Raw genomic sequence first — 20,174 nt, 5'->3', positions numbered from 1 at the left:
ATGAGCGGAGCTCGTCTCTGATCGATGGGGGAGGGAGGAAGGAGGAGATGACGACCGAGCCCACAACCAGATAAATATCTGGGCGTTACTTTGGCGGACCGGCCGCCGCTCCCTAGCAGATCGTCCGCAGTTTCCTGGGTGTTATAATCCTACCCCCTTAAAGAAATCTCGTCCCGAGATTTAAAAGGGAAAGAAAAGGGACGAGAATGAACTTCTAAGAACTATACATGACTAATAAGAGTGGGCCACAAAATTTTGCACATTTACTCCAGCTCCGTGCTAGACATCCAAATGATGTCAAGGAAACATTAGGAGGTAGAAGAACTCAAGGACTTTTTGACTTGGATAAAAAACGGAAACTATTACCTATACATTATGAGTTTCAAGGAACTCCTGGAATCCCTGAAGAAAGGACATCAAGGTTGCTCAATACATTCTTGCTCAACTTTGTTCATTAATTAGGTGAAATAACGCAAGATGTACATGTTACTATGCAAGTTAGTGGCTATGATCCCCAGAAACTCAAACATCAAATAACCCATTATCATACTCTCCGAGAGCCTACCCCCTTAAAGAATAAACGCAGGAGAAATCGAGTTCAAATATTGCACAAAAGGAATGACGGTGTAGTTTCATCCACACGCACTTAAGCACCGGCGCGCTCCCAGGAGCACAATTGTGTGGCGGCCGCACACGCGAGGCCCTAGGTCCCGTCGTGGCACTATGGGTCGTGGGACGAATCTCCACCATATAAGAACCAACAATAGAAATCCGAAAAACATGATTGGATACAAAAATATTAAAGAGGCAAAAGCATCCAGAAAATATATTCAAAGGCATGAATCCATATGGTTAGTTAACTACCACCAAAGTTTCCCTAACTTTGCATGGCCCAACAACGCAATGCGATGTAATGCAATAATGTGGTTCCCATGCAACAAACGTGCGATCTTAGTCATGCAAGATGACTATAATGTATGTGATCATCAACAACAACAACAACAACATAGCCTTTTTTCCCAAGCAAGTTGGGGTAGGCTAGAGATGAAACCCGAAAGAAATAAGTTCAAGGTTCAGGCACATTGATAGCTAGTCTCCAAGCGCTCCTATCCAAAGCTATCTCTTTGGAGATATTCCAATCCTTAAGGTCTCTCTTAACCAACTCATCCGACATCAGTTTAGGTCTACCTCTACCCCTCTTTACATTATCGACCCGCTCAAGAACCCCCTTACGCACCGGCACCTCAGGAGGCCTTCGTTGGACATGTCCAAACCATCTCAGCCGATGCTGAGTAAGTTTCTCCTCAATTGGTGCCACCCCGACCCTATCCCGAATAACTTCGTTCCGGACTCTATCCCTCCTTGTGTGCCTACAAAACCACCGCAACATCCGCATCTCTGCTACACTTAGTTGCTGCACATGTCGCCTTTTTGTAGGCCAACATTCAGCACCGTATAACATCGCCGGACGAATTGATGTCCTATAGAACTTGCCTTTTAGCTTTTGTGGCACCCTCTTGTCACAAAGGATGCCAGAAGCTTGCCGCCATTTCAACTAGCCAGCTGAAATTCTATGCCTAACATCTTCATCAATATCGCCATCATTTTGTAGCACCGATCATCAATGTATGTGATCAAGTTCTTAATTTATTTATATTTTATTTGAGCAAGAATGCAAGCAGAGATATTTAAGATATAGGAATCAAGGCGATTAGAAATTACCGAATATCAATGTTAGAAAAACACAAGGATGTTTCTAGTCACCGAGAATGGTCAGGATGATTGATCTTCGAACATTTGGATGGAAAGCTTAGAGATGAGGATATACGATCTCGACTTATCATTGACCAATAGCGAAAGGTTTAGATAGAATAAAATGGTCATAGAACCACTTATGCTAGGGAAAGTTTCATCTGAGAATGATATCCTTAGCACAAATCTTGGGCAAAATGTCGATAGTAGCGGAAACAAAGTTAAAGTAAGGAGAAGGTCTACAACTGCGCTACTGGCATTAAAATCTAACATGACCGGTCAGGCCGCCTACCAAACCCATCAGACCGACTACCACCGGTCAGACCGGTACTACAACCGGTCAGGCCGGTTAATAGAATTACCTAGACAGATTTGCACACTCTGCACCCAAGTGTGCAATCCCGGTATCCATCCACATCGAGGCGTGTGAATGCGGATAGCAGGGACAGAAGTCAACATGTGAGATGTGCATGGTGTGATTCATACGGAAATACCAATAAACTTTTATAAGCACTATCCATACATGTTATTTTGCTGGAAGTGCTGATTAAACAATATGGATAATATAATGCATGCTGTAAGGATCGATGGACCAAGAGGGAGGGTGAATTGGGCCTTTTTCAAAATTCTAAAATAAAATAAAGCAACCTTAACTATGCAATGCTAGTAAGGCTCAATTCACCAACCGGCTAACTAAGCAAACTACACAAGCTATAAAGAATACAACAACATATGAAACTAAGCAAGGTGGAGCTAAATTATGATCTCTAAGGTCAAGCACATGAACAATTGCATGAAAGTAAGTGCTTGAAAGTAAAGAGTGGACAAGAGACAACCGGATTTTTTCCCGTGGTGTCGATGTGTTGGCACACACCCCTAATCCACGTTGTGATACTCACTAAGAGTCTTGTCACCTCCCATGTCACCGAGATGAGGGCGCTCACTAAGAGTCTCCATTCACCATCCCGGTGTGGTGGAGCTCAAGCAACGTACAAACTTCTTCGGGCTCCCACAATCCTTGGCAAGCTCCAGAAGAAACACCTTCAATCACCAAGATCGCCTAGGTGCTGCCAATCACCAAGAGTAACAAGCTAGGGCCTTCACTTGAGTAAGAACCGATCACCAAGAACAGATGCACACAAGCTTCTCTCTACTCAAGTCCTTAGTCTTGCTTCTTGAATGATTGAATGAACAAATGTGTGGAAGATGAAGCTCAAGGTGGCTCTCAACTATAGTATGAGTGTATGAATGTTGCCTGGTGTCAAGAGAGCTCAAAATGACCCATTGGAGGGGTATATATAGGCAGCTCACGTGGATAGAGCTGTTGGAGAAAAGCGGACAGAAAAGTGCTTAACGCCGGTTAATCCGACGAACCTCCAATAGCCAACGTCGGTTTAACCGACGAATGTAAACTGCCCATTTGGAAAACTAGCCGTTACAACTTGGGCAATTAACCGACGTATCATCGGTTTAACCGGTGAGTGTAGTTGTCCACTGATCCACTGAAAAACCAACTCTCTTGACAACTGCACCGATGTTAACTCAAATCCATCGTCGGTTTAACCGGTGAGTATAACTTCTGAAGTCCCTAGAAAAACCAACTCTCTGGACAATTGCACCGACGTTAATTTTCAAATAGCGTCGGTTTAACCGGTGTATATAACCTTGAAACACCCTGAAAAAACCAACATTCTGGACAACTGCACCGATGTTGATTTCAAATATCATCGGTTTAACCAGTATAGAGACTTTTTCTGATTTTGCCTTTTCTGATTTGAGTCTTGAATGAAATCCAAATATTCTTGAGATATAAGTTGAAAACCACTTATTTGAACTTCTTTAGAACCTGAGTGACCATAGTGTGCATCCATTTTTGATTGACAATGTCCATGCTCAAGTTACTTAGCCTTAACCCCTCTTAATAGTGCGACCTCTACAAAACTATAAAACCTATACTAACCTAAGTGTCCTTCTCAACCTTACGACACTTAGGACTAGAAAGATATATATTTGAGTTGAATATCGAGATCGCCTTTTTGAATAATGAAATTGAGGGGCCTCTTTAACATATGACCAAATGAGCAATAATGTATCATTAAGCTGCACAAACTCATTAGTCACAATAATGGTTGTCATTAATCACCGAAACATACCTAGAGGGCCTAGATGCTTACAATCTCCCCCTTTTTGGTGATTGATGACAACACAAACAATAACTTAAATGAGAGAACGAGAAAGATAAATAGGAGAAACTCAAGCAAACTCGAAAAAGAACCAAAGAGCTCAACGGCTCAAACGAAATCCATAGATATGTCTCAAAGCACAGCATACTCAAGAGTCAAATGTACATATCCATGAACTAACATCAAAAAAGATATAAAACATCAAAGTCCTGTAACTACGAGCTCTCTCTAGCTCTACCCTCCCCCTGACTCCAACTCCCCCTAACTCTCTCCCCCTTTGGCATCAAAGCACCAAAAAGGCGAGCTACGGGTCCGGCTGTCGCAGCATGGCGAGGAAGCGGTCCGGGTCGTCGTCATCGTCGTCATCGGACGGAGAGCCCTTGGTGACGGACGGGAGCTGCTGGTCTGAGATGACTGGGGGTGCAGCTGTCATGGAGGCTCTCGTGCTAGCACTGCCTAGGAGAGGGTCCGTAGAAGTGGTAACCGGGTCAGCAGAAGAAGTGTCAATGTCTGAGGTCGTGACTGCTGAAGCTACCGGCTGTGTCATCTGCGTAAGTATAGACTCCTCTCCTCCTCGCCCTGAAGGTAGTGTCTGTGGTACGATGGGGAGGGCGACTGACTGAACTGCTGACGGTGAGTCCTGAAAGAGCGTAGTCGCTGGCAGTGGTGAGAAGAGCGGACGACCGGCAGACCCAAGGAGTGCGGACATCGAGAACGTGGTCTCCGGTGTCGCCGAAGTAGCTGGGGCTGCAGTAGGGGCTGGAGCTGGAGTGACTGCAAGCTGAGGTGCTCCAACACCCTGAAGTCCTGGCTGCTGCGGGGCGATTCCGGTGTGAGTGTAAAGCTGTGTGATCATCCCGAACATCGCCATCATGCCCTGCTGCATCTGCTAGAACTGAGCGTCTGTCCTCTGTGAAACTCAGTCAATGAGCCCGACAAAACGCTCCTCGGCTGCAGCACACTCTCGGACAGCCTCCCTCTTAATGGCTGCAAGCTGAGCCTCATGGGCTCTCCTGGCCTCCTCCTGTGCTATCCGATCCTCTTTCTGCTGAGTGACAAGCTGCTGAAGGAGATAGGTGAGCTCGGACGGCTGAGTCACCTGGGACTCTGAGACAGTGGCAGCTGCTGGTGACGAAGGAGCTGGCTCTCTGGACCCTCCTGCCTCGTGGTCGTGACTGGCTGGTGCTGCAGGAAAGTACTCGTCGTCCTCGGAGGAGTCTGACTCAAGCTCAGACCAGTGTATCTCATCATCTCCTCCGGGAAGCTGTGCCTCGGCTGCAAGTAATGCCTCGTCCTCCTATGCTACTCGGGCCTGCGCCTCAGGTGACAGCCATGCCATAGCGGCTCTGTCTGCCTGTCTGCCCCTCCTCCTGTCCTGTGGTGCTGTGGGACGGTAGACTGGAAACCTGGGGGCCTCATCCTGATGGTAAACTGCACTGATGGGTGACTCAGCTGGCACGATCATAGAGCAGATAAAACTGATCAAGTGAGCATAAGGAAATTGGTGTACACCACCCATCCCATCAGTGATCACATCCTCGATCTCAGCCAAAATGAAGTCAACAATGTCAAAAGGCTCGTGAGTGAGTATGTGTAGAAGTAGCAGCTGCTGCATGCCTGTGAACCCCTCTGGGTAGCCACTCCTCGGTAGCAAAGTCCTCCGGAGTGCCATGTGAACTGCGTACGCCTCTGGGGTCAGCAAACTAGGGACTCTGGCGGACGAGGCTGGAAATGGCTGGCGGAAACACTGAGAGATCGCCTCGTGAGAAGGTGCACTCCAGCCAATCATCGCCCTGCGAGGTGGATCTGCATCTCCGTATACCCTCTCGTGTAGGGAGACATCGACCAAGTCGACTCCAAGGATCCCTGCAATGGTCGCCCTCGACAAACCAAAGACCTGGCCTCCAAACACGAAGTGCACTGCTCTGCGCTTGGGAGCTATCCAGGCTGTGGCATAGAATACTCTGACCCAGTCTCTATATATCTGTTCTTCTCCATCTGAAGTAGCCTGGGCAGACCTCTGAAGTGTGCAAAGTGCTCTCTGACATTTGCTCCCCCTGCGGCTGTCCTCAGTGAAACCCAGTCGAGCACCCTGTGTGGGAAGATCCTGTGGCCCCGCCTCTGGTAGGTCTCGTAGAAACTGGCCTGAAGAAGCGTCCAGAACCTACAGTCAACCCTGCTGTCACGTGTCACAGGGAACCAGTCCTCCTCTCCTACACTCCACCTGAGCCTCTTGACCTTCGCCGCATTGGCCTTGGTCAAGTTCTGGAGCAGCACACCTGGCTCTAGACGCACAACAGTGTCCATACGGAACACTGCGCGCTCGGCCTCTAGGGCCTCGGCTCTGCGAGCTGCTGCTGCTGCAGCTGTGGACCTGCGAGGCTCCTGTGGCTGGTGACCTCCTCGCGTCCTCGGTCCAGTGTGACGCCCGGTCGCTGGCGAAGTCTCTACTGCTGGGGACGTCTGCCGAGTGCGGCTAGAACGTCGTGGAGTCGGTGACCCCTGACTACTCTACCCCTGAGACTGCTCTAACTGCGCTGCATCTGAATCTGAGCGATCTGACTCTGCTACTGCCTCAGTCATGGCCCTGGTGGCCCTGGCACCTCGGACTCTGCCCATACCTCGGCCTCTGCCTCTGCCCGACTGGCTGCTCCCTGATACTGAACGGACGAGCACGGCCTAATGCCTGCTCCTCGGCGGCCTTGGCCACCATCTCGGCCCTCTCGGCCTCTCTCTCTGCGCGGGTCCGCTTGCGGACGGGCTTCACGACAACAACCTCCTTCCCCTTGCTCTTCTCCTAACCCATCTCGACTGGCGGTGGCTAGATCGTGGCGCGGGAGTGCGGGAATGCGAACGCGGCGCGAAAGTAGTGCAAAAAGCGGCTCGGGCAAATCGTCGAGCACCCTGCGAGCACGGAACAGCTGCGACTGCGGCGTGAGGCGCTACTGCGTGGGCGGCGTGAGGTGCGGGAGCTGTGGCTCAGAGCGCGTGGCGGCGGTGCGGAGTGGCTAGCGGCGGCGGCGAGCAGCAAGCGTGGGCGGTGGCACACGAGCGGCGCGGGCAGAACGCGAGCGGCGGTTGCGGCGGCTTGGGGCTGGCAGCGTTCAGGTGGGCGGTGCGTGGAGCGTGCAGCGGCGGCTGCGTGGATCGGCGACGGTGGCGTGCAGGCGAGCGCGGGTGCAGAGCGGCGGTGGTTTTGTAGCTGAGAACGAGCGGCGGCGCAGAAAAAAGTGAGAGCAGAGTACGCGGGCAAGAGATATATGACAGGTGGGACCCGCAATTTTTCTTAACGCCGGTTAAACCGATGTTTAGGTTTAGAATGCCGGTTGAATGCATCGGTTCAGTTCACCCGAGACTCCTGCAGAAATTCATCTGAACGCCGGTTGATCCGACGATATGCATTTTGAACTCGCCGGTTGAACGCTGCTATCACCGGTTGATTGTTAGGTCAGATTTGAGTTACGTTCACCGGTTGATCCAACGCTCTGACAATTGTATACGCCGGTTGAACGCCTGAAATTGGCTGAGCTGAGACTGAACTTAGTAACTCCGGTTAAACCGATGGGTATAGATCCATTAGGCGTCGGTTTAACCGGTGAACCCGAAAAAACCTTCACTCAGCTCACTCTTCTATGCTAAGTCCAATAAACTTATAAAAATCAACTAAACTCAAGTTAATGGACTTGCATAGGTGACTTTACCCCTCAAAATAATTAGGATAGCATAGAGCTTAGTAGTTTTTCTTTTCAACCACAAATAAAAGCCGCAAAGCGAGACAAAGCGCCAAATAAAATGTATGAGCCATGTCATAGGAATATTGAAGATAGAGAGCTTCAAACTCATCATGACATGACTCACTAGGCAATAACGCACCTAACACTTTGCTCTTTCCACTTTTCATGAATTAAGATCTTGCATATGAAACAAGTCTCATTTTCATCAAGTGATCTCCTTTGTGACCCTTACGCATGCAATGATGGTGCAAGCTACAACCACATGCAAAAGAAGAGTAAACATGAAGTGCACATCTATATGACAAGAAATGCATAACAAGAATTTAAGTTCTACTTGTCAAGTTTGAACCCACGGGAAACTTCTTCATAATGAGCCTTTCTACAAGCCTAGAGGAAATCAAGTGGACCACCACCTCTAGCTAAACCCATGCTCATCACTATCTTACCATGGTTAGACAAGTGTCCTATATGTTATGCATTTTTCTATATGACAAGGCAACTTACATGACGTTTGCCGCATCTAATACATTAAGCTCATTCCTTAGCCTAACAAAAGTACTCTCGTCTAATGGTTTTGTGAAAATATCCGCTAATTGCTCCTCGGATCTCACACCTTGAAGAGATATGTCTCCTTTAGCTTCGTGATCACGCAAGAAGTGATGGCGCATATCAATGTGCTTTGTGCGAGAGTGTTGAACCAGTTTTTTGGCAATTTTTACGGCACTTTCATTGTCACAAAGGAGTGGAATCCTATCTAGTTTCACACCAAAGTCCAAAAGGGTTTACTTCATATATAGGATTTGGGCACAACATGCACCGGCCGCTATATATTCCGCTTCCGCGGTGGACAAAGCCACGGAATTTTGCTTCTAACTCGACCAAGAAACTAGAGAACGCCCAAGCAAGTGGCAACCCCCGGAGGTACTCTTGCGATACACACGGCTTTCGGCAAAATCCGAATTCGAGTATCCCAAGAGATCTAAGCTAGCACCTTTGGGGTACCACAAGCCTATGCTTGGGGTGTGCTTGAGATACCGAAGGATCCTATTCACAGCCGAGAGGTGTGATTCCTTTGGGTTAGCTTGAAAGCGGGCACACAAGCACACACTAAACATTATATCGGGCCTAGATGCGGTAAGGTAAAGCAAATACCCTATCATAGAACGATAGAGGGATTGATCAACCGGTTTACCGTCCACATCCAAGTCGAGATGCCCATTGGTTGCCATGGGTGTCTTGATCGGCTTGCATCCATCCATCTTGAACTTCTTCAAGATATCTTTAGTATACTATCTTGATGGATGAATGTCCCTTCCTTCAATTGTTTGACTTGAAAACCAAGGAAGAAGATCAATTCGTCGATCATGGACATCTCGAATTCCCTAGACATCATGGTAGCAAACTCATGGCTTAGTAAATCATTAGTTGAGCCAAAGATAATATTGTCAACATAAATTTGACAAATGAAAAGATCACTGTTGACGTCTTTTGTGAACAATGTGGTGTCCACCCTCCCGATCTTGAAGCCTTGCATGATTAGGAAGTCACGAAGCCTCTCATACCAAGCTCTTGGAGCTTGTTTGAGCCCATAGAGTGCCTTGTGCAACCTATAAACATGGTTAGGATTCCTCGAATCTTCAAACCCGGGAGGTTGCTCAACATAAACAAGTTCGTTAATAACGCCATTTAAGAATGCACTTTTCACATCCATTTGATATAACTTGATATTATGATGTGAAGAGTAAGCAAGAAGGATGCGGATAGCTTCAAGTCTTGCGACCGGAGCAAAAGTTTCACCAAAATCCAAACCTTCGACTTGAGAAAACCCTTTTGCCACAAGTCTTGCTTTATTGCATATCACCACCCCATGTTCATCTTGCTTGTTTCGGAAGACCCACTTGGTGCCGATGATGTTCTTGTTTTTCGGAGGAGCTTCGAGGACCCAAACTTCATTGCGGGTGAAGTTGTTTAATTCTTCTTGCATGGCCATCACCCAATCCGAGTCCTCAAGCGCTTCCTCTATGCTAGTGGGTTCAATACAAGAAATAAACGAGTAATGTTTGCAAAATGAAGCATGCTTAGAGCGAGTTCTTACTCCCTTGGAAGGACGTCCAATGATTTGACCAATTGGATGATCCTTGGAGATGCGACCATGCTTCACTAGCGGTTCATGCGTGGATGTTTGTTGAGGTGGATCATGGGTGACTTGTGCTTGTGGTGGAACATTTTGCTCTTCTTGTTCTTGGACTTGGGGTGTTGGTGTTGGAACACTTTCTTGAGGTTGTGGATCATCTTTTTCTTTATCTTCATCCACTTGGGTTGCCATGGAGGTGCTTGGTGTAGACGAGGAAGGTCCTCCCCCTTGATCATTGCCTTCATGCACCTCTTCCGGCTTGATATCCCCAATGGACATCTTCTTCAAAGCTTCATAAATCTCCTCATCACCTACATTGTCAAAGCCAACAACCTCGTCTTGGGAGCCATTCGATTCATCAAACTCCACATCACATGTTTCTTCAACTAACCCGGAGGTTTGATTGAATACTCTATATGCTTTGGAGTTTGATGCATAACGAAGAAAGAAACCTTCATCACATCTACTCTCAAACTTACCGAGCCTTTTCTTCTTGTAAATGAAGCATTTGCAACCAAAGACTCGAAAGTAGGATATATTTGGTTTCTTCCCGGTGATGAGCTCATATGGCGTTTTCTTGAGGAGTCGATGGGGATACACTCGGTTGGATGCATGACACGCCGTATTGATTGCTTCCGACCTAAACTTCTCGGACGTGCCATAATCATCCAACATTGCTCTTGCTAGAGTGATTAGTGTCTTGTTCTTTCTTTCCACCACTCCATTTTGTTGAGGTGTGTAGGTGGCGGAGAACTCATGCTTGATGCCCTCTTCATCGCACCATTCTTCAATATTCATGTTCTTGAACTCGGTGCCATTGTCACTCCGGATCTTCACAATTGGGGAATTGTACTCCCTTTGAGCTCTTCTTGTAAATATCTTGAAGACTTCCGGAGTTTCACTCTTATCGCCTAGAAACATGACTCAAGTATAATGTGAAAAATCATCAACGATTACTAGGCAATAGAGGTTACCACCAATGCTCTTGTATGTAGTTGGACCAAAAAGATCCATGTGAAGTAGCTCGAGCGGCTTGGAGGTAGACAACATCGTCTTGATAGGATGATGTGTTGCAACTTGTTTTCCGGCTTAACATGCTTTACATAATTTGTTCTTGTCAAATGTGACGTCCTTCAAGCCGGTGATCATCCCTCTCTTGTGGGCTTTCTTGAGGTTGCTCATGCCAATGTGAGCAATTCTTCTATGCCAAAGCCAACCAAGAGACGACTTGGTGAAGAGCCATGTCATGGAGCTTGTTTGCTTTGAAGAGAAATCCACCAAGTAAATGTTACCATGCCTAAACCCCGTGAATACCAATGACTTGTCTTCTTCAAGGGTTACTATAACACCATTCTTGTCAAAGGTACACGTTAGTCCAAGATCACATAATTGAGCAATTGAAATAAGATTAAAACTAAGTGCTTCTACAAACAAGACATTAGAAATGGATAAATCTTTAGAAATTGCTATTCTACCCAAACCTAAAACTTTTCCCCTTGAGTTATCACCATAGGTGACATGTTCATGATCACCGGGGTTATCAAGAGAGGTGAACATGCTATCATTGCCGGTCATGTGTTGAGAGCAACCGCTATCAAGTACCCAATGTTTTCCACCGGCTTTGTAGTTCACCTACACACATGAGAATTCACTTTTGAGTTTTTGGAACCCAAACAAGCTTTGGGCCTTGCACATGTGTGACAAGAGCTTTTGGGACCCAAAGTTGCTTGGGGAGCTTCTTCTTTGACTCCTTAGTGAGTTTGCTAATGAATTTGGCTTTCACCTTGTCCTTAACTTTACTCAAAAGAAAATGGTTATTTTGAAACATTGATGAGTAATTCTTTGGTAAAGTGGGAAGATGGCGTGATGGTAGGTGCACTCCCTAGTGTGGTGCCCGGTGACTTGGCAATGTTGGCAATATGAACCAACTTCCTTGATGAAGCTAGTCTTGATCTCCGGAGAAGGAGTAGTGCCTTGATTTGGCTCCGGGAATGAACCAAGACCTCTCTTGCCATAGTCACGAGCATTGTTGAAGAGAATTTCCTTGTGGATGTATTCTCCTCTTGAGAGCTTCTCCACACTACTCTTGAGGCTTGCCACTTGATCCATCAATTCCTTTTCCCTAGAAGGAGCAAGCTCGGGCATAATATTAGTAGCACTTGCATCAATGAGTAGGTCATCACATGAAGTAGAAGCATTGACCTTTTCAATAGTTTCATTGACAAAGTTCTCAAGACTTTGGTCAATTGCTTCATAGGAAAATTCAAGTTCTTAATATTTGTGAGCCAACTCCCTATGCTCTTGTTTAAGCTTTTTGTGGCTCTCTTCAACTTGCTTAGCAAGTACAAGTGACTCATTGTGCTTTTTGAGCAAGTCATTGTACTTGCCAAGCAAATCGGAGTGGGCAAGCTCTAACTTGGCATGAATGCTCTCAAGAAGCTTGACTTTGCCCTTTTCCCTCTTGATAACGGATGTATACTCATTAATGAGGTTAGTAAACTCATAAGGGTCAAGCTCATCATCACTATCCACCTCACATACCTTTGTGTTACATTTTGCCATGAGGCACATGGGAGGCGGTGGTAGTGGTGGTTCTTCATTGGTAAGGGCGATGGTGACGATGTCTTCTTCATCACTTGAATCTTCACTTGATGAGACATCCGTCACCTATTCTTGTTTTTCCACCAAGAAGCTTCTCTTGGTGTGGCCTTTCTTCTTTGGGAAGAGCTTGGTCTTCTTGTCATGGCTCTTTTTCTTCCCAAGTTTCTTGTTCTTGTTCTTCTTTTCATCTTCATCATCATCGCTTGAGTCATGGCGATGTTTGCTCTTGTTGTCCTTCTTTCTCTTGTCCGGCTTGGGGCAATCGGGAGAGATGTGACCTTTTTCTCCACAATTGTAGCATGTTTTGTACTTGACATCTTCCCTTGGCCGGAACATTCTTCTTTTAGGGTCAAAGTTGTAACCCTTTTTGTTTATCTTGTCACTCAAGCGTGTGAACTTTCTCATCATGAGAGCAAGTTCTCCATCATCATCATCGGATGAGCTTTCATGATGGTCTTCTTCTTCATTGCTTGAGCTTGATTCTTGCTTGATCATCTTGAGCTTGCGGGGCTTGTTGGCCTTGGTTTTGAGAGCGATTGACTTGCTTGTAGTTGGCTCTTCGGACATACCAAGGATACCCATTTCATGAGCGCGAATTTCGCCCACAAGCTCTCCCACTTCCATCGTATCAAGATTCTCCTTTTGAAGCATAGCATTGATGATGTTGTACTTGGGCTTCGGAAGGAGCATGAGAATCTTGCTGTTGATGGAGCCACTGTCAATTTTAGATACTTTAAGAGCATTAATGTCCTTGACAATGACATTCAAGCGAGAATACATATCATTGCAATTTTCATGAGCTAGCATTTTAAAAAAATGATACTTAGCTCTAAATAAATGATATTTTTGTTCACGAACTTTTGTGGAGCCTTCATGAATTTCAATTAGCACTTTCCAAATATCACTTGCTAAGTCCATGCCATTTACTCTAGCAAAGACTTCCTCACTAATGGCTTCGAAAATTGCATTTCTAGCCTTTGCATTCCACTTTAATTGTTCCGAGGTGGGAGTTCCGGTGAACTCGGTCTTTGTTGCTAACCACACTTCGGGGGCAATCGCATCAAGGTATGCGGCCATGCGAACTTTCCAATAAGCAAAGTTCTTGCCCTCAAAGTGAGGCGGCGAACCACCCATCTTGGCCATAGCTCTAGGCGATGAAGCCTAATGATCCAAATGAGCAACGAGGCTCTGATACCAATTGTAAGGATCGATGGACCAAGAGGGGGGGTGAATTGGGCCTTTTTTCAAAATTCTAAAACAAAATAAAGCAACCTTAACCTATGCAATGCTAGTAAGGCTCAATTCACCAACCGGCTATCTAAGCAAACTACACAAGCTATAAAGAATACAACAAGATATGAAACTAAGCAAGGTAGAGTTAAATTATGATCTCTAAGGTCAAGCACATGAACAATTGCATGAAAGTAAGTGCTTGAAAGTAAAGAGTGGACAAGAGACAATCGGATTTTTTCCCGTGGTGTCGATGTGTTGGCACACACCCCTAATCCACGTTGTGACACTCACTAAGAGTCTTGTCACCTCCCATGTCACCGAGACAAGGGCGCTCTTAAAGAGTCTCCATTCACCATCCCGGCGTGGTGGAGCTCAAGCCACGTACAAACTTCTTCGGGCTCCCACAATCCTTGGCAAGCTCCGGAAAAAACACCTTCAATCACCAAGATCGCCTAGGTGCTGCCAATCACCAAGAGTAACAAGCTAGGGCCTTCACTTGAGCAAGAACCGATCACCAAGAATGGATGCACACAAGCTTCTCTCTATTCAAGTCCTTAGTCTTGCTTCTTGAATGATTGAATGAACAAATGTGTGGAAGATGAAGCTCAAGGTGGCTCTCAACTATAGTATGAGTGTATGAATGTTGCCTGGTGTCAAGAGAGCTCAAAATGACCCATTGGAGGGGTATATATAGGCAGCTCACGTGGATAGAGCCGTTGAAGAAAAGCTGCCAGAAAAGTGATTAACGCCGGTTAATCCGACGAACCTCCAATAGCCAGCGTCGGTTTAACCGATGAATGTAAACTGCCCATTTGGAAAACTAGCCGTTACAACTTGGGCAATTAACCGACGTATCATCGATTTAACCGGTGAGTGTAGTTGTCCACTGATCCACTGAAAAACCAACTCTTTGGACAACTGCACCGATGTTAACTCAAATCCATCGTCGGTTTAACCGGTGAGTATAACTTCTGAAGTCCCTGGAAAAACCAACTCTCTGGACAATTGCACCGACGTTAATTTTCAAATAGAGTCGGTTTAACCGGTGTATATAACCTTGAAACACCCTGAAAAACCAACGTTCTGGACAACTGCACCGACGTTGATTTCAAATATCGTCGGTTTAACCGGTGTAGAGACTTTTTCTGATTTTGCCTTTTCTGATTTGAGTCTTGAATGAAATCCAAATATTTTTGAGATATAAGTTGAAAACCACTTATTTGAACTTCTTTAGAACCTGAGTGACCATAGTGTGCATCCATTTTTGATTGACCATGTCCATGCTCAAGTTACTTAGCCTTAACCCCTCTTAATAGTGCGACCTCTACAAAACTATAAAATCTATACTAACCTAAGTGTCCTTCTCAACCTTACGACACTTAAGACTAAAAAGATATATATTTGAGTTGAATACCGAGATCGCCTTTTTGAATAATAAAATTGAGGGGCCTCTTTAACTTATGACCAAATGAGCAATAATGTTTCATTAAGCTGCACAAACTCATTAGTCACAATAATGGTTGTCATTAATCACCGACACATACCTAGAGGGCCTAGATGCTTACACATGCTTGACCTATACGTTCTTATTTTGACTCTCAAGATAATAAGATCAATCAGAAGGTTTCTTCCTCGGAAACGAAGAACACTAATCACTACTATATTCGTACTTCGCATTTCAACTATTTAATCAAATAGATATGTTTTGTTCAAAAACTACGCACTGATTTTCAAGTTTTCCTAATCATGTATGGTTCGAAACTACTAAAATGAGATGTGCCAGATGTGAAGGAATTTATACAAAACTTACTACCAACACCCGAAGCAAAACAATATGATTAATATGATGAAATGCTAATAAACATTCAAAGCAAAAATAATACGTATGATATGATGTATGTATGACCTATACGTCCTCACAAAAGAAAACTTTTTGCCACTCAAACTATGGCAATATACGGAGGTCCTTACGGTGGCACCTTACGTACTCTCCCTATAGATACTAACCGTTTACTACTAATCTTTCCTACGTAAACGGGGTTAGTGTACCTGCAGAAGAATCACAGTATATATATATATATATATATATATATATATATATATATATATATATATATATATCCAAAAATGATAATTGCCTGAAAATTAGTTGCTATTATATATATCTAGCCACCTGATATAACCTACACTAAGTAGGACTTACGATCTAATCTCTCATAATACCTTAATCGCAAAGAAATGTAGATTTCTGAAATTCATTTTTAGTCTTGAAAACACCAAAATAATATTGCTGGTACCCCCTGGTGCATTTCAGCTCTGATACCAGCTGTGACAGACCCGCCGAGTTAAAATGCTTAATTAAGCGTAACCGCCATCATTTGAACACATCAGGCGCACTAGATTAATTAAGTGTAACTTGACAGGCTGTTTCCAACCCACAGGCCGATCGAAACACACCAGAAGTCTCGCACGACGGCGAGCGCAGACGGTACCAGCATGATAAAATTTTACAACAATAATAATTAATTTTAAATTGTTTTACAAAACCGCTTTCCATTTAGAATAAACATAAGAAATGATAGCAGCAGAAGAGAATTTAACCTGAGGAGCATTTTTAATAGAGAACAAATAAAATAAACAAAATAAATCAAGAACTACCGAGGAGTGAAGACAGGACGTCACATCGAGCCCACCGATGCGAATCCTGGTTAACTCCTATACCTGAAAATAGGGTAAACAACAAACCCTGAGTATACTAATTCTCAGCAAGACTTACCCAACTGTTGGGTATACTTAGCCCACATATCTAGACATGCAAAGCTTTCTGGCTGGTGGGTTATTTTGCAGAAAAGCGTCTCAAAGTGGATCCTTATTTTCAATATTTTAGCTCCAGGTTCTATATAGATTAACCATAATCTAAGATTTGCACAAACCAACTAGAGCAAACATGATAGAGTATTAAATCACAATTCAAAGTAGACATCAACATATATAATATAATCCATGTTCCATATCATATTACTACGATGTGACGCAGTTGATCAAGGTACTCATATCCGAGAGCGACTGACGGCGAATCGATCCGATTTAACCTTGCAAGGTGGACCTAACCAACACGGCACGCATAAGCCCCGTCAGGCCACATGCACCAACCTTTCCCCTCCCCGCCACGAACTACAGGATCGCCCCACCATCATATGGTCAGCCGAGCTCAACGTGAGACCACCAAAAGTACATACGTACAATCCATTTCTCCGCGACTACTCGACTACCCAGGAGGTGAGATGGGATCCTATACTTTCGAAGTGAGGCAGTACTAGGCTTACCAGTTTCGACTACCTTCTACTCCCGGCATGCGGTTAGTACAGTTCAAACATGATCAGCAGGGCCGACAACGGTACGGTCCTTAACCGACATAGACAGAGCTACATTTTTCTCCGCCCGGTCTCAAAATTCTATTTTTCCTTTCCTTCCAAGATTAGTAACTTATATATGGAAACAAAATGTAACCTACATCTCGCGAGTAACTGGAAATTACTCGACTTCTACCGAACTCTATCTAGCATAGCACATCTATCATCTGACCTATATTAGTATAGAACTCATGGTACTTAAAGGTTATACATCTAAGGTTCCATTCAACTCCTATACTTTAATGCACAAGAATATATATAATTAATGTTGCATAATTTGAAATAGGGTTCATGCACTAAGTCAGTGTTACTGCTATTAAGGCCTTGGGCCCTTCCGACCTTGGGCCGGGTCTTTGGTTGCTTCAGCGGGTCCTTCCATCTTCTGGTGATATCCGTCGAACACCGTCTTGTGGGTCGACTCCAACACCACGTGCTTCACGTCCACACGTGTACATCTAGCACACCTAAATGAGGTGCAATAATGCATATGCATGAATATATATGAAATGCCAATTAATGCACATGCATATGACACAAACTAGTGCAGCTAAAATTCCCTACTTACAAAAGAATCATACTCAAAAATGAACTAGTTGACGGACTGTCCGCTATGGGGCAGCGGACTGTCCGCAGCTTAACCTTGCCGTCCCACCAGAACTACCAACGTCTCTGGATAAACTTAAAACTATATTGCGGACTGTCCGCGATCCAGTAGCGGACTGTCCGCAGTTCACCTTTGCCAACCCACCAAAATCAACGACATCTCTGGACGAATTTCAGAACTCTCCGGCAAACTGTCCGCTCCCCACTAGCAGACCGTCCGTAGTTCACTCTGCCCACCCATCCGAAACAACAACATCTGTGGATAATTTCTAATCTTACCTGCGGACCGTCCGACCCTCCTTGGCGGACCGTCCGCGGTTCATTTACGCGACACCACCAGAAACACAACGTTTCTGGACAAACTCTAACCTAACTTGCAGACTGTCCGGCCCTCCTTGGCGGACCGTCCGCAGTTCACTTTTGCAGACCCGCCAGAGCCAACGACGTCTCTGGACCCACCCTAATCTTAATGGAGGACTGTCCTGCCCCCCTGGGCAGACCGTCTGCGGTTCGCCTCTTTGACACCACGCGACAGGCGGCAGCAGGTGCGGCGGCGGCGGCGGCACACAACAGGAGGGGAAAAAAGGCCAGGGAGCACAAGTAAGTCACCTCGAATCCATTATCGCGATCGGTTTGGGCGGAGGATGACCGGAGAAGCGGATCGACGGTGGAGCAAAGCTTCAAGCGGGCTCCAATGGTGACCGGCGGCGGCGGGGGCGATTCCGGTCGGGACGAGCTGGGCTAGGGTTTGAGAGATAAAAGTAATGCGATTTTTATATTGATTCGATTGGGAATCACCTCAATCGGCCTTAGCCTTTATATTTATAGGCCGGGGAAGACGTACCCCTTCACGAGTAGGATTACATGAGGACTCTTTACAAAAACTCTAATTCTACTTGGACTGTACAGACCAGACCGGTCTGACCGGTCGGCCCGACCGGTCAGACCGGTTGACCTCAGCAGGTGCCAAATTTGGCTGTCAACATATGCCCCCCTGCTTTTTGGTGAGTTTCACAAGCCAAAAAGCAAGAACTATCCTGATGTACATGTTTTACACAGAGCATACAAGTCTAAAAATAAAACTAAGGGCGATATCCAATACCGGCCGTCTTCGTCTTCACGCACTTTGCCATACGCTAGGATAGAATTTCTTCAAGTATCTCCCATTGATAGCCCTGGGTAGATGTTCACCTTGAACAGTCTCCACCATATACGAATTTCAGGAGATAACTTTGATAATCTTGTATGGACCCTCCCAACTTGGCGACCATTTGCCAAACTTGTTGCTTTTCATCCTAAGAGGCAAAATTGTCTTCCAAACCAGATCCCCAACCTGAAAAGATTTAAGTTTTACCTTTTTGTTGTAAACTCTGGCCACCCGAAGCTTGTCTTTCTCAATCTCCTTCAAAGCCTTCAAACGCTTGTCGGTCACCTCATCAATATTATCCATCATCAAATCATGGTAATCAACAGCGGAGAGGTCATTTTGCTTTGCCAACCTATATGCGTCCAGATTTACCTCAACGGATAAAACGGCCTATTGACCATACACAAGCTCAAAAGGAGTAACCTTAGTAGCACCATGTCTAGATATACGATGAGCCCACAATGCTTCGGATAACACTTCATGCCACCTCTTTGGATTTTCTTCTATCTTCTTCTTGACAAGTTTGATCAAAATCTTATTACTAGACTCGGCCTGCCCATTGGCCTGAGCATAGTATGGAGATGAATTGAGCAACTTAATCTTATAAGATTCGGCAAAGGCATGCACCTCTTTTGATATAAATGAAGAACCTTGATCCATTGTCAAAATTTGTGGAATGCCGAATCTATGAATAATATGCTCAGTAATAAACTCAATTACCTCCCTATGTGTCATATTCTTCAAAGAAACTGCTTCGGTCCACTTAGTAAAATAATCTGTAGCAACTAACACGAAGCGATGCCCCTTTGAAGATGGAGGATTAATTTGTCCAATAAAATCCAACCCCCAACCTCGGAACGGCCATGGTTTAATAATAGGATGCATCAACGCAGCAGGCACCAATTGCAAATCACCAAATCGCTGACATTCTTCACACCCTTTAAAGTATCTAAAACAATCGGATAGCATGGTGGGCCAATAGAAACCGGCTCTTCTGAGTAACCACTTCATCTTGGGAGCCGATTGATGAGTACCACAAAACCTTCATGAACCTCACCCATAGCAACCTGATCCTGATCCGAGTCTAAACATTTGAGAAGCAAATCTTCGGCAGTTCAATGATAAAGCTCATCGTTAATTAAAACATACTTGAAAGTCAAACGCCGAATATTTCTCTCCGCACCACGGCCAGGATCTCTCAAATATGACATAAGAGGGACCCTCCAATCCTGGGCTTCGGCCGAGATAATTGAATCATCTTTTTTGGCTGAACCAAACCCATCAGTAGCATCACCGGTCAGACCGGTCTCTGGACCGGTTAGACTGGTCTAGGCAGTCAGACCAGTCTCGCTGACCGGTCGGACCGGTGTGTCC

Source organism: Panicum virgatum, chromosome 4N, assembly GCF_016808335.1.
Source record: "Panicum virgatum strain AP13 chromosome 4N, P.virgatum_v5, whole genome shotgun sequence".
Lineage (NCBI taxonomy): Eukaryota > Viridiplantae > Streptophyta > Magnoliopsida > Poales > Poaceae > Panicum > Panicum virgatum.
This window is presented reverse-complemented; position numbering follows the sequence as displayed.